Source organism: Callionymus lyra, chromosome 15 (assembly GCF_982586985.1).
Source record: "Callionymus lyra chromosome 15, fCalLyr1.hap1.1, whole genome shotgun sequence".
Lineage (NCBI taxonomy): Eukaryota > Metazoa > Chordata > Actinopteri > Syngnathiformes > Callionymidae > Callionymus > Callionymus lyra.
In genome coordinates, this window is record NC_141832.1 from 2,436,984 (window position 1) to 2,453,024 (window position 16,041).

Consider the following 16,041-nt stretch of genomic DNA (forward strand, 5'->3'; position numbering starts at 1 on the left):
TAATGTGTTCTTGGCTCGACTCGCACCTTTAACTCGTGGCTGCAAGTTGCCCCCGGGCCCCAGTTTGACAGCACCTGATTTAAGATGTACTTTCACAGGTATTGGCAATAATGCTTGAATGATGATCACGACGTGAATATTTTAAAACACACAATTGTACTTTTGTGCGACACAAAATCTCCGTACTGGAGAGCACGGATAAAAAAAATGAAAAAAGCTTGTGAGGTTCAAAACTCTAACGGTCCAAGCACGGCTCCTGATCAAAACAAGGAGTCGAGTTACAAAGAGTTACAAACAGGAAAACCTGAGTTGATTCCTCGTCGTCGCGAGCGAGCAGCGCCGGAGCGCCGGACGGTGCCAGCTTGGATTTCCACTAATTCTAGGGGCTCTGAAAAATGAGAAGTGGCCGAAAGAGAGGAGACTTCTTTAAAAAGCTGGAGTCGGTGTGATTGCTCCCCGGGGAGACATTTTCACCCCAGTGTCCCACCAATGACATGTTTGTATGTAACACAATCTGCTTTCTTTAGGAGGTGACGCTGCCGAGGGACACATTCTTCCCCAGGGGCCTCGAAGACGAACTGAGAGTGCTTCGCTTTATCTTCCTTTTGTCAAACACAAACACAGGATCATCCGATAGAGCCTGATTTATACTCGCACATAATCAGATGCTATCTGTGTGTGTGTGTGTGTGTGTGTGCGACGTGTGCAGTATTCAACCCCGATCGTTGGGAGCCCAGAATATTTTCAGAGTGGAACCCGATCTGTGGGAAAATATATGGGACGTCTGTGTTTCACGAGGGCAAATTAACAGGCAATTTGTATCATCCAGAAGTGTTTGAGTTCAAATTAGAGTTTGGCATAAACACAGAAACAAAGGCTTTTTTTTTTTCCAGCGCTGCGGGCGGACGTTTGTTTTCTGAAGCATATTTCTCACGGAGAGTGTGATGTAAAGACTCGCTCGGCGCCCGCCGGGGATCCGCACGAGACGGTGGCGGAATAAGAATTCGGGTCAAGAAAAAAAAAAGTGGTTGTTTTGACACGGAGAGCAAGATAGTGAAGGTTTTTTTTTTTTAAAAAAAGGGTATTTTTCAAGCAAATCATTCAGAGATGAAAAGATCAGGATCATTTACAAAAGTTGTTGACAGGAAAAGTCGTTTCAAGTGTGTGTGTGTGTGTGTGTGTGTGTGTGTGTGTGTGTGTGTGTGTGTGTGTGTGTGTGAGAGGGAGAAAAACATTTGTGTGAAAATAACGAAGGGGAAAAAAAGAGCAGATGTCGCTGCTTCGCTTGGGTTTTTCCAAATTAAAATGTGTCTAAAAGTAAAAGACATTCATTTAATAAAAAGGTACTGGTTGCCGTCGACGACGAGCCAATTCGCGGACACTTCTACCCACAAGACTGAAGCCCCTCGTTCCACACTATTAAGCCACAAAATAATACTGACAGAATGTAACACAAATTAGGATGGAAGAACATTCAAGACGCCATCAAGCTTTGTTGTAGTTCAGGATCTATTGCTATAATTGTTCTGGAATAAATAGATATTTCTACTCCTTAAGTATTCTGGGTAACTGATTCAAAAATGTCACAATAGATTTGCAGAAATTTGTACTTGTTTTCGACATGTTTTGCTAGACTTAAGGCAATGATAACTAGTAGTCAACTATAGTTAAACAAAACTTTATAGATGCGACGTAATGAGACACAAAAAGGGGTTTTTGCCTTTTATAACATTTAATTTTCCACCAAAAAGAAAACAATCTAATTATATATGATGTTATATTATTCATTATTCCTCTTATGGATAAAATCCATGTTAAGTCATGAATATTACTGTATATAATTGTATGCATTTATTTTTAATGCCACTTTCAAGACTTAACGTTAATGTATTTCAATTCATTTTGTTAATTTTCCTGTATATTTATCTATTATTATTATTTTTTAATTCTGTACTGCATCACACTAAAATAATTCCTGTCCCGTGTTTAAATAAATACAGTATATCTGATATAAAAAAAAGCTGAATCTCGTGTCACATCAACGGTCAGAGAACATTTCTGGTCTCGTGGTCGTGAAGCTCCGACGACTCGAACCCAGAATGTGAAAGTGTCTCCAGAGTTCACCCAGCAGGGGCTGGAGTCGGAGAAACATGCGGTGATTGTGGAGAAAGGGCTGGTCTTTGGTGCGAGGACTGTGAACTGTCCTGCTGACCCCCCGCGACCCCTTTGATCAGCGGACCCCGGTGACAGTTCGCCATTCCGCGCCAAATTGCCGTGTCACAACAACCATCTATCAATCCGGGGGTCCCTGGAGGAACAACGTTTATCTGACGGAACAACCTCTGGATCGATCGAATCCTCCGTCAGTTGGATGAGGAATGTCCGGAGAGATCCCGCCATCGTGGTCCGGTTCCAGAGGACTTGAAGGACCTCCCGACACGAGCGACACACGTCAAGTTCGTTGACGGCTGATCTACGAGCAGAGAGAGAGATCTGGCTCGAGTCCTGCAGAGACTGACTTTCAGATCAAAGAAATTCCCAGACTGGGAAAGTTGTCGTTCCGCCGTCGACTCGAAGGATTGACAGAGATAGCGACACAGATGAAGGCGGGGGGGACGGGGGTCTACAGCCACCATGATATATGCTCAAACCCAGTGGGTGCGCGGCAGAGACCGGGAGCTTAAAATCTTTAAGGTTCTCAGCATCTGATGCTGGATCCCGTCGACCGGAGCTGATATTTTATTAAAGAAAAACATGCAGGAAGGAGGAGACGATTGCTGAGGAAATCTCTCCAATTTCACGAAAATTGAGCTTCTTCACATGTCGGTTTCTGGAGTTCCGACCCAGGACTCCTTCTGAAACATGTCCCGGGGTTTGAATCGGCACCAAAACAAAAAAGAAACCATCGGGGTCGACTTCAGCTACGAGTGGAAGTTTGAGTAAATGTCAAGTCATCAGAAGGAATTAAGAGATTTGCGTGAAGCGCCTTCTTCAGACTGCGAGTCTCCAGATACAGAGGAATATTCCACGATGGCGTCGCCAGCAGACGAGCGGCAGACGGAAGAGTCTGGTGTGAAGATCCAGCATTTTTTTATCTCCTAGTATTGTGACTCCCGCGGCCACGCCGGGGAGACCTTCCTATAGGTCGAGGGCGTTAAGCCGAGGAGATCCAGTCGGGGATAATGCGACGTTCTCAGTCCGACATAATGTCGAGACGGAAACTAAAGATTAAATAATAAATAGACTGAAAAGTATCTTCACGAAGCAAACGCCAGAGACAATCGTACATACTTAGAACGTAACGTAGTAGAACGTAACGTAGTAGAACAGTAACAAGCAGTAGAACGTAACTGTAGTAGAACAGTAACAAGCAGTAGAACGTAACTGTAGTAGAACGTAACTGTAGTAGAACGTAACTGTAGTAGAACGTAACTGTAGTAGAACGTAACATTGTAGAACAGTAACAAGGAGTAGAACGTAACTGTAGTAGAACGTAACATTGTAGAACAGTAACAAGCAGTAGAACGTAACTGTAGTAGAACGTAACTGTAGTAGAACGTAACTGTAGTAGAACGTAACTGTAGTAGAACGTAACTGTAGTAGAACGTAACATTGTAGAACAGTAACAAGGAGTAGAACGTAACTGTAGTAGAACGTAACTGTAGTAGAACAGTAACAAGCAGTAGCACGTAACTGTAGTAGAACAGTAACAAGGAGTAGAACGTAACATTGTAGAACAGTAACAAGGAGTAGAACGTAACTGTAGTAGAACGTAACATTGTAGAACAGTAACAAGCAGTAGAACGTAACTGTAGTAGAACGTAACTGTAGTAGAACGTAACTGTAGTAGAACGTAACTGTAGTAGAACGTAACTGTAGTAGAACGTAACATTGTAGAACAGTAACAAGGAGTAGAACGTAACTGTAGTAGAACGTAACTGTAGTAGAACAGTAACAAGCAGTAGCACGTAACTGTAGTAGAACAGTAACAAGGAGTAGAACGTAACTGTAGTAGAACAGTAACAAGGAGTAGAACGTAACTGTAGTAGAACAGTAACAAGCAGTAGAACGTAACTGTAGTAGAACAGTAACAAGCAGTAGCACGTAACTGTAGTAGAACAGTAACAGGGAGTAGAACGCAACTGTAGTAGAACGTAACTGTAGTAGAACGTAACTGTAGTAGAACAGTAACAAGGAGTAGAACGTAACTGTAGTAGAACGTAACTGTAGTAGAACGTAACTGTAGTAGAACAGTAACAAGGAGTAGAAAGTAACTGTAGTAGAACGTAACTGTAGTAGAACGTAACTGAAGTAGAACAGTAACAAGCAGTAGAACGTAACTGAAGTAGAACAGTAACAAGGAGTAGAACGTAACTGTAGTAGAACAGTAACTGTAGTAGAACAGTAACAGGGAGTAGAACGTAACTGAAGTAGAACAGTAACAAGCAGTAGAACGTAACTGTAGTAGAACGTAACTGTAGTAGAACAGTAACAGGGAGTAGAACGTAACTGAAGTAGAACAGTAACAAGCAGTAGAACGTAACTGAAGTAGAACAGTAACAAGCAGTAGAACGTAACTGTAGTAGAACGTAACTGTAGTAGAACAGTAACAGGGAGTAGAACGTAACTGAAGTAGAACAGTAACAAGCAGTAGAACGTAACTGAAGTAGAACAGTAACAAGCAGTAGAACGTAACTGTAGTAGAACAGTAACAGGGAGTAGAACGTAACTGTAGTAGAACAGTAACAGGGAGTAGAACGTAACTGTAGTAGAACGTAACTGAAGTAGAACAGTAACAAGGAGTAGAACGTAACTGTAGTAGAACGTAACTGAAGTAGAACAGTAACAAGGAGTAGAACGTAACTGTAGTAGAACGTAACTGAAGTAGAACAGTAACAAGGAGTAGAACGTAACAGTAGTAGAACATAACTGTAGTAGAACAGTAACAAGGAGTAGAACGTAACTGTAGTAGAACGTAACTGAAGTAGAACAGTAACAAGGAGTAGAACGTAACTGTAGTAGAACGTAACTGAAGTAGAACAGTAACAAGGAGTAGAACGTAACAGTAGTAGAACATAACTGTAGTAGAACAGTAACAAGGAGTAGAACGTAACTGTAGTAGAACGTAACTGAAGTAGAACAGTAACAAGCAGTAGAACGTAACTGTAGTAGAACAGTAACAAGGAGTAGAACGTAACTGTGTAACATAACTGTTGGTCCAACATCAACAGGAAACAGTAGTCGAGGGGTTTACGTCCCACTGGCTGGACATTCTTACGAAATAAAGTGTCTGAAGACGGACTACAAACAGAAGTCCTGGGCCGTCTGGACCACTGAGCTCCCAGTGCAGTGACAAAAATAAAGCTTCTAATTGGATGTAGATTGACTGAGTGATTGTTTTTTTTATTGTGTTCTCCTGCTGATTGTTATTGTCTTCACCTGTCTTGTGTTCTCCTGATGATTGTTATTGTCTTCACCTGTCTTGTGTTCTCCTGCTGATTGTTATTGTCTTCACCTGTCTTGTGTTCTCCTGATGATTGTTATTGTCTTCACCTGTCTTGTGTTCTCCTGCTGATTGTTATTGTCTTCACCTGTCTTGTGTTCTCCTGATGATTGTTATTGTCTTCACCTGTCTTGTGTTCTCCTGATGATTGTTATTGTCTTCACCTGTCTTGTGTTCTCCTGATGATTGTTATTGTCTTCACCTGTCTTGTGTTCTCCTGCTGATTGTTATTGTCTTCACCTGTCTTGTGTTCTCCTGATGATTGTTATTGTCTTCACCTGTCTTGTGTTCTCCTGATGATTGTTATTGTCTTCACCTGTCTTGTGTTCTCCTAAAGATTGTTATTGTCTTCACCTGTCTTGTGTTCTCCTGCTGATTGTTATTGTCTTCACCTGTCTTGTGTTCTCCTGATGATTGTTATTGTCTTCACCTGTCTTGTGTTCTCCTGATGATTGTTATTGTCTTCACCTGTCTTGTGTTCTCCTGCTGATTGTTATTGTCTTCACCTGTCTTGTGTTCTTCTGATGATTGTTATTGTCTTCACCTGTCTTGTGTTCTCCTGATGATTGTTATTGTCTTCACCTGTCTTGTGTTCTCCTGATGATTGTTATTGTCTTCACCTGTCTTGTGTTCTCCTGATGATTGTTATTGTCTTCACCTGTCTTGTGTTCTCCTGATGATTGTTATTGTCTTCACCTGTCTTGTGTTCTCCTGCTGATTGTTACTGTCTTCACCTGTCTTGTGTTCTCCTGATGATTGTTATTGTCCTCACCTGTCTTGTGTTCTCCTGCTGATTGTTATTGTCTTCACCTGTCTTGTGTTCTCCTGCTGATTGTTATTGTCTTCACCTGTCTTGTGTTCTCCTGCTGATTGTTATTGTCTTCACCTGTCTTGTGTTCTCCTGATGATTGTTATTGTCTTCACCTGTCTTGTGTTCTCCTGATGATTGTTATTGTCTTCACCTGTCTTGTGTTCTCCTGATGATTGTTATTGTCTTCACCTGTCTTGTGTTCTCCTGCTGATTGTTATTGTCTTCACCTGTCTTGTGTTCTCCTGATGATTGTTATTGTCTTCACCTGTCTTGTGTTCTCCTGCTGATTGTTATTGTCTTCACCTGTCTTGTGTTCTCCTGATGATTGTTATTGTCTTCACCTGTCTTGTGTTCTCCTGATGATTGTTATTGTCTTCACCTGTCTTGTGTTCTCCTGATGATTGTTATTGTCTTCACCTGTCTTGTGTTCTCCTGCTGATTGTTATTGTCTTCACCTGTCTTGTGTTCTCCTGATGATTGTTATTGTCTTCACCTGTCTTGTGTTCTCCTGATGATTGTTATTGTCTTCACCTGTCTTGTGTTCTCCTGCTGATTGTTATTGTTCTCACCTGTCTTGTGTTCTTCTGATGATTGTTATTGTCTTCACCTGTCTTGTGTTCTCCTGATGATTGTTATTGTCTTCACCTGTCTTGTGTTCTCCTGATGATTGTTATTGTCTTCACCTGTCTTGTGTTCTCCTGATGATTGTTATTGTCTTCACCTGTCTTGTGTTCTCCTGATGATTGTTATTGTCTTCACCTGTCTTGTGTTCTCCTGCTGATTGTTACTGTCTTCACCTGTCTTGTGTTCTCCTGATGATTGTTATTGTCCTCACCTGTCTTGTGTTCTCCTGCTGATTGTTATTGTCTTCACCTGTCTTGTGTTCTCCTGCTGATTGTTATTGTCTTCACCTGTCTTGTGTTCTCCTGCTGATTGTTATTTTCTTCACCTGTCTTGTGTTCTCCTGATGATTGTTATTGTCTTCACCTGTCTTGTGTTCTCCTGATGATTGTTGTTGTCTTCCCCTGTCTTGTGTTCTCCTGCTGATTGTTATTGTCTTCACCTGTCATGTGTTCTCCTGCTGATTGTTCTCTATTATGAATAAACAGGTTTTACAAGATTAAACAATATGTTTATAATAAAGTGTTGAATATATGAGCATTAAACTTATGGTCCAGGGGCAAAATCCAGCCCGTCTAAATTGTTTGATGTGGCCCAACATGGCTTTAAATACCTACAAATTGTCTCAAAACTTGGTTTAATAACAGCATCAGAAGTTTGTTTCAAGGATGTGTTCTTGCAGACCCGACATTATTAATGTCCACAGTTCAAGCCCCGCGAGTCCGTTTGACGCCCCGAGTTTAACATGTTTGTTCTGACGCCGCGGAGCTCAGACATGGTTTGTCAGGGTGAGCTCTGATGTCCGTCGACTGTAATTCAGCGTTTGTTTGCTCCCAATGTTTTCGGAACAAACCGACATCCCGACGTTTGTTTGCTCGTCCGCGGTCCGTGGAACGCACAGGACTCGACGGGTGACCGACCCCCGAGTCCGTGGATCCGTCTGCAACCCGAGACGGCATCATTTGACTGTTTTCAAGAGGGTTTTTATTGGTTCCAGAAACGCTCGCCGATCCATCTCGAGAGCAACACGTTTTACTGGAGGATACACCGTCGGGAGGTTTATGGACGAAGCACTTAAGTTCACAGACGGCTTTACTGCTGGCTCCTCGCGCTCGGTGTGAAACAACAAACATTTCTCTTAAAACTGCTGGACCGGCCCCCGAAAGAAAGTGAAAGGTTAAAGAAAGACAAACAGCGGTGGAGACACAGAGATTCATATCTGCGTTTAGAAAAACAACGTCGGCGTCGGCGTCGGCGTCCTCCTGATCCGACGAGGCCTAATGAAGCGGAAAGATGGCGTGAAGGACACGATGACTGAAGACGTTTGATGGAAACGAGACGAGGTTATGTCAGACAATAATTACAAGTGACGGTGCAATGACTTGTGGGTCTTTTTATTCCACCGTAAGAGCGCGACGTCAAGACTTTTCTGTCGTGTTAGTTTCCAAGATCACGATCCACAGACGATGATGTCACATTCTAATTTTAGATTTTTGTCCATTTTTTAAAGTTTGAGTGATTAAAATAGGTCAAATTATACCTTTTTTCGGGCCTTCAAAAAACAACATTTTACACATTTGGGCAACAATTTTTTGCGCTCACATGGTCCGTCTGATATCATACTTAAGTATTCCGACATTTTTTTCCATTTTCGGAGATGTCCATTTTTTAAAGTTTGAGTGATTAAAATAGGTCAAATTATACCTTTTTTCGGGCCTTCAAAAAACAACATTTTACACATTTGGGCAACAATTTTTTGCGCCCACATGGTCCGTCTGATATCATACTTAAGTATTCCGACATTTTTTTCCATTTTCGGAGACGTCGATTTTTGGCCATTTTTTAAAGTTTGAGTGATTAAAATAGGTCGAATTATACCTTTTTCAGGCCTTCAAAAAACAACATTATACACATTTGGGCAACAATTTTTTGCGCTCACATGGTCCGTCTGATATCATACTTAAGTATTCCGACAATTTTTTCCATTTTCGGAGACGTCGAATTTTGAGGTTCATCCTACTTTCATGGCTGCTCGCTGGAGTTCCTTCTTTACTCAAACAAATAAAAACCATCCAATCAAATAAAAATCCAGATCCTGGAGAGAAGAAAAGGCTAAATTCAGTCACTTCACTTTCTGGATCTTTTATTCTACAGTTTCTTAAAGGGTTCAGTGCAGCGTTCGGGGAGCCTGATTTCTCCACCACAGCAGCAGACTGAGCTCAATTTCTCTGGTGAACGACTTCACACTTTCTCTCCAACAAGAACACTTGTGCGATAATTTATAATGGTTTTATTGTATAAATCAGGTATTTCTTAACTGATCACTTTGATCAATCAGTGTCATGTTCTGTAAAGTTGTCAATTTGTACTTCTATGTCTTGTTGTTGTTTACGTCTCCGTCCGTCTGTGAACTGTGCAGCTTGTTAGGCTCGGTTGCTATGGCGACGCGTCTTGCTGGTGCGCTGACTCGGTATATACGCGGAAGTAATACTAACTTATGATCTAGTCAAACACTAGTGATCCAGTGAAGTAATACTAACTTATGATCTAGTCAAACACTAGTGATCCAGTGAAGTAATACTAACTTATGATCTAGTCAAACACTAGTGATCCAGTGAAGTAATACTAACTTATGATCTAGTCAAACACTAGTGATCCAGTGAAGTAATACTAACTTATGATCTAGTCAAACACTAGTGATCCAGTGAAGTAATACTAACTTATGATCTAGTCAAACACTAGTGATCCAGTGAAGTAATACTAACTTATGATCTAGTCAAACACTAGTGATCCAGTGAAGTAATACTAACTTATGATCTAGTCAAACACTAGTGATCCAGTGAAGTAATACTAACTTATGATCTAGTCAAACACTAGTGATCCAGTGAAGTAATACTAACTTATGATCTAGTCAAACACTAGTGATCCAGTGAAGTAATACTAACTTATGATCTAGTCAAACACTAGTGATCCAGTGAAGTAATACTAACTTATGATCTAGTCAAACACTAGTGATCCAGTGAAGTAACACTAACTTATGATCTAGTCAAACACTAGTGATCCAGTGAAGTAATACTAACTTATGATCTAGTCAAACACTAGTGATCCAGTGAAGTAATACTAACTTATGATCTAGTCAAACACTAGTGATCCAGTGAAGTAATACTAACTTATGATCTAGTCAAACACTAGTGATCCAGTGAAGTAATACTAACTTATGATCTAGTCAAACACTAGTGATCCAGTGAAGTAATACTAACTTATGATCTAGTCAAACACTAGTGATCCAGTGAAGTAATACTAACTTATGATCTAGTCAAACACTAGTGATCCAGTGAAGTAATACTAACTTATGATCTAGTCAAACACTAGTGATCCAGTGAAGTAATACTAACTTATGATCTAGTCAAACACTAGTGATCCAGTGAAGTAATACTAACTTATGATCTAGTCAAACACTAGTGATCCAGTGAAGTAATACTAACTTATGATCTAGTCAAACACTAGTGATCCAGTCACTCGTCTCAGTTGTTTTCTTATAAGATCGTGAACTTCCAAACAAACCTGTCCGTCTTCACCGTATGCTAACGAGCTAAGTTGTTAGCGTCATTTATAAAGTTTTATGTGTGCGTGTACAAGGAGGTGGATTTATTATTGATTTGGGGATATCGCGATGCGCCGGCGGCTCCTCTCTGATGTCGCTCAGTTTCACGGGAAACCGATGCAAGTCCCGCGAAACGGAGCGTTATAAGTGATATTTTTCTCCGATCATGTCGGCACTGAAGCGTTGAAATAAATGAAAGGCAAATATGGCATCGTTTTCCTTCTCTAAACCCCCCGGACCTCCTCACGGTACTCGAGCTAGCGCGCGGCTACATTCAAAAAATAAAATCGCATTAATATCGATATCGCACTTCAAGACACCAATATCGAATATCGCACCTATTTCCAATATCGTGCAGTCCTACTTCAAATTAAATGTAGAGTGCGGCCCCTGCAGGGTCACCCCGAGAAGATTCCACCGAATGTTTCCTACATGTCCAGGACGGTCGCGCTTCATCGCACCATCGTCTAGACGCCCGAGCCCGTCGAGTTCTCCGCTTCCCTGAGTGCAGGTCAAACCACGAATCACTTGAGGTGAAGTCGCGCTCCAAGAAAAACACTTAGCCGGTGCCAGTGTGAAGTCATTACCATTCCACGCTCGACAAGTCTGTGCGCTACACGACGTTCAAACTCTGGATGCCTCCTGCCGTACGAGATGTTTATCAGGTCTGGCTGGAGGTGCGCTGCGATCCCAAGGAATCGCTGGCAGAGTAATGACATAATTTGAGTGGGTCGGCGTGATGAGTCGGCAATCACACTAAATCAGACACCCGGAGCTGTCATAAATCAGCAGCATTACAGTAAATGGTGTTTTTGAGGTGGTAGCTCGGAGGATCGTGGGTGGAACATTCCAGAAGTCGGGGCATAACGACAACCTTTTTTAAATGATCTCCAGACAGATTTGTTGTTCTGCGCCCGCGGCAGACAAGTCATAATGAAGAAATTAAAGCGAAAGTGATTTGTTGACAGCGAGAACAAGAGGAGACGCTGACGACCTTCACGGTCGACTCCGGCAGAACGATTCGGGAATGTAGCGCCGACGTTGTTTGCTTTAATGACGACGGATACAGAGATTGTATTTACAGGGTTTTTTTTTATTGAAATTGGCCTCAAATGAGAGGTTTATGGTCAAATAAATGAATATTCATGTGAATAAAATGTAGAAGAAGGAAAAAAGCCTGACGAGGAAGAACAAGCCCACAACTTAGCACCTGAAGAAGAGCCAGTTCTACTGTACCAGCCGTTACTGGAGAAGGACAAACTAGTTTTGTTGGTGAACGAGGAGGACAAGAGAGTGAGCTTTCTCTTATTCATCTAAAAAAGTAAGGTCAATCTGCTGGGAGGGTCTAACGTTAGTGGAGAGTCCTGCTGCCCCTCAAGCACATCTAAAAAGTGAGTTAACCTCCATTAAGGGTCTAACGTTAGTGGAGAGTCCTGCTGCCCCTCAAGCACATCTAAAAAGTGAGTTAACCTCCATTAAGGGTCTAACGTTAGTGGAGAGTCCTATTGCCCCTCAAGCACATATAAAAAGTGAGTTAACCTCCATAAAGGGTCCAACGTTAGTTGAGAGTCGTGCTGCCTCTCAAGCACATATAAAAAGTTAGTTAACCTCCATTAAGGGTCTAACGTTAGTAGAGAGTCCTATTGCCCCTCAAGCACATCTTAAAAGTGGGTTAACCTCCATTAAGGGTCTAACGTTAGTAGAGAGTCCTGCTGCTTCAAAAGCAAATCTAAAAGTTAGTTAATTTTCTCGGAGGGTCTAATGTCAGTGGAGACTCCTGCTGCCACTTAAGCACTTCTGAAAAGTTATTTAACCTCTTGGGAGAGTCTAATGTTAGTGTTGAATCAAAATGGTGGATCAGAGTCAGATTTGTACTTTTATCTCACGTGGAAGTATGGAAACAAGAGATAAGATCGTACAGATGATCCAACGGTTCACAGAGTTCTATTCTTCTGGCTCTGCATAGTTTAAACCTGAGTCCTGATTGGTTATCACACCTAACCAGTAACTAAACGACATCCGGACGAGAGTCAATCATGACTTGAACCGGAGCTACTGTGATACAAGCTACTGTGGTTCTAAGAAGGGAAGGCGAGTCGAGCGATGAGACGTCGGTGTCGACGATCATCGTCCGCTGATTGCCGTGCAAGACGCAGGAATCTGCCAGAAACCACAGAAGAAGAGAAGAGAGGACCCTGAGTCTGCCGGGAGGAGTAAACACAAGTAGTTCCCTCATTGGTATGCAGGGCTTATGTTGGCCCGGAGTGGAGCTAGAATCAGGGGAAGGTGCCAGTCTGTGGTCTGCCGAGCACTGAACACAATTATTTTAATGAACGCCAGGAGAAGAAGAAGAAAAAAAAAGAGAAGCTTGGGAAAACAAATAGGCGGCATTAGCAGCCGTCTGAGTGATACTTATGAGCGCTTCTGGTATTCAATCAACACGGTGCGAGTGCAAACACGCAGCCTTCCAGACTTCATAATGTTTGCAGTCAGAGCTGAAGACGTTTGGGCAGCGAAGGATCGGCTCGAGACCATCAGCGCCTGGAGACTCACAGACGTCCGTCTGTCTCAGTGAAGAAGGAGTAGGTTCTTTTTTTCAAGATCATGATCACAACTGTAGTTCTACAGGTCGGCCACCAGGTAGACATTTTCATTTTAGTGGCTCATGAATAATATGTAGAAAAAAAGATGACTTAAAGTGTAATGTTAGTGGAGAGTCCTGCTGCCACTCAAGCACTTTCAAAAGTTAGTTCATTTTCTGGGAGAGTCTAATGTTAGTGGAGAGTCCTGCTGCCACTCAAGCACTTTCAAAAGTTACTTCATTTTCTGGGAGAGTCTAATGTTAGTGGAGAGTCCTGCTGCCACTCAAGCACTTTCAAAAGTTAGTTCATTTTCTGGGAGAGTCTAATGTTAGTGGAGAGTCCTGCTGCCACTCAAGCACATTTAAAAGTTAGTTCATTTTCTGGGAGAGTCTAATGTTAGTGGAGAGTCCTGCTGCCACTCAAGCACATTTAAAAGTTAGTTCATTTTCTGGGAGAGTCTAATGTTAGAGGAGAGTCCTGCTGCCCCTCAAGCACATTCAAAAGTTACTTCATTTTCTGGGGGAGTCTAATGTTAGTGGAGAGTCCTGCTGCCCCTCAAGCACATTTAAAAGTTAGTTCATTTTCTGGGAGAGTCTAATGTTAGTGGAGAGTCCTGCTGCCACTCAAGCACATTCAAAAGTTGGTTCATTTTCTGGGAGAGTCTAATGTTAGTGGAGAGTCCTGCTGCCCCTCAAGCACATTCAAAAGTTACTTCATTTTCTGGGAGAGTCTAATGTTAGTGGAGAGTCCTGCTGCCCCTCGAGCACATTTAAAAGTTACTTCATTTTCTGGGAGAGTCTAATGTTAGTGGAGAGTCCTGCTGCCCCTCAAGCACATTCAAAAGTTAGTTCATTTTCTGGGAGAGTCTAATGTTAGTGGAGAGTCCTGCTGCCCCTCGAGCACATTCAAAAGTTAGTTCATTTTCTGGGAGAGTCTAATGTTAGTGGAGAGTCCTGCTGCCACTCAAGCACATTCAAAAGTTAGTTCATTTTCTGGGAGAGTCTAATGTTAGTGGAGAGTCCTGCTGCCCCTCAAGCACATTCAAAAGTTACTTCATTTTCTGGGAGAGTCTAATTTTAGTGGAGAGTCCTACTATCCCTTAAGCCTCTATTTTTTCTGGCTTTTTTTAGCCTTTTTTTTATAGAGTTTTTTTCTATACTTTCCGTAGTTTTATATTTATAAAATATCTTTAAAAAGTGTATAAAATAATAATAAATTAATAGAATTAAAATTAAGTAAAATTATGGAATAATCAGAATCAGAAAGTGTTTTTTTTGTGACGGCAAAATAACTTGTTTTTCATTTGATGTATTTTATATAAAATGGTAAAATATATGAAATGTTTTTTTAAGTTTCTTAAAATAAAACGATATATAATCATTAGATTAAATTGTATTCATTTATTTATCTTTAACTTGTGTTTATCGACTGGTGTGTTGAGTTGAAAAGAGTTAAAAAAGTAAATATTTCTACAGGTTGTATCAACGAGTCTGAAGTAAAGATGCTCCCGTCAGTGGATCCACTTCCACGACCTCATGACCCTTAAACCAAAGTGACCCCTCGGGTCCAACCCAGACCCGGGTTCAGCCCCCGACAGTATCTCTAATAGATTTATTAAACATCTCGTGGAATAATAACTTCAGACGTTCCTTCAGACTCAGACAGTCAGGCACCTGAGAAATGTGAGCCGGGGTTCGAGGCGGCGAGTCGGGTCCAGAACTGGAACTGGATCTGAAGCTAATTAGGCCTTTTGTAGCACCAATCAAAAGAAGCCATCGCGGGCCAAGAAATATATTTGTCTTCCACTCCTGACAGGCGCTGGAAAGAGTCCGACACGCCGATCACTGACATTCCACAGATCGACGTGAAGAAGAAGAAGAAGGTCTGACTCTTGTCACTGGAGACTTCAACGTGATCCCCTTTCTTCAGGCTCTCTCCTCCAGACCGGCTCCACTATTGGATTACTGACCAATGTTAGTTCAACAAACATTCCATCAAACGGAGAAACAATAGGAGCCGTTGTTGCCATAGCAACACAAAAATGAAACTCATATCTCACAGATTAATCTGCTGGATAAAAACTTTGGCGATGATCCAATCTGACCAGCAGATGGCGCACTGACACCAGTTATTCGATGTAACGAATGTCGGAAAAAACGACCCTGAAGCTCATTTTATTTAGTTTGATTATGTTTATAAATCGTTTTATAATCGTGTTGTCGAGTTTTGATGACCTCACAGGAATTTTCGCTCAAATTATTCTGTCATTATTTTTTTTTAATTACGTTAACTTTTAACGATCCATCATTTTAAATATTTTCTCTAGAGTACAGTTTATTCTTTAATGTAGTGTTTGTTTAAATTCTCTCAATGAATAAGGAGCTCGTTTAATATTCAACGCCAACGTGCGTCTGGTTCGTCTCACTGACGCCCTCTCCTGGCGGAGAGCGGTACTGACTATCAGTTTAAAAAAAAACCTGGTGGTTCAGATGGAAAAAGACGAATAATTATTATAGATTATAACAAGAACGTTTAAACATCCCTAACTGACTTTATTTAACTTATTTCTAAATGCATTTTTTAATCTGTTAGTTTTTGTGCTCTGCATACATGCCAAACATTCATATTATTTAATAATATTAATATGAATTAATAGTTAATAGTTCATTATTTGCAGGTTTATACGTCAGTTGAATCCAACCACTGATGCTGGGAGGCGTTTGTTACACAAGAAAGAACAAAAACTTCATTTATTTCTGTTTTATGGATTATTACTGTCTAAAAGGTGATTTATTTTATTTTTTTAAAGATCATATATTCTCTAAAGTAACATTAGCCAACATTTACATTTTGACAAGTTAAGCTGCTCGTCTAAGTCAAGTTTAGTCAGAAAATAAACCTGTAAACTAGTCAAAATTAA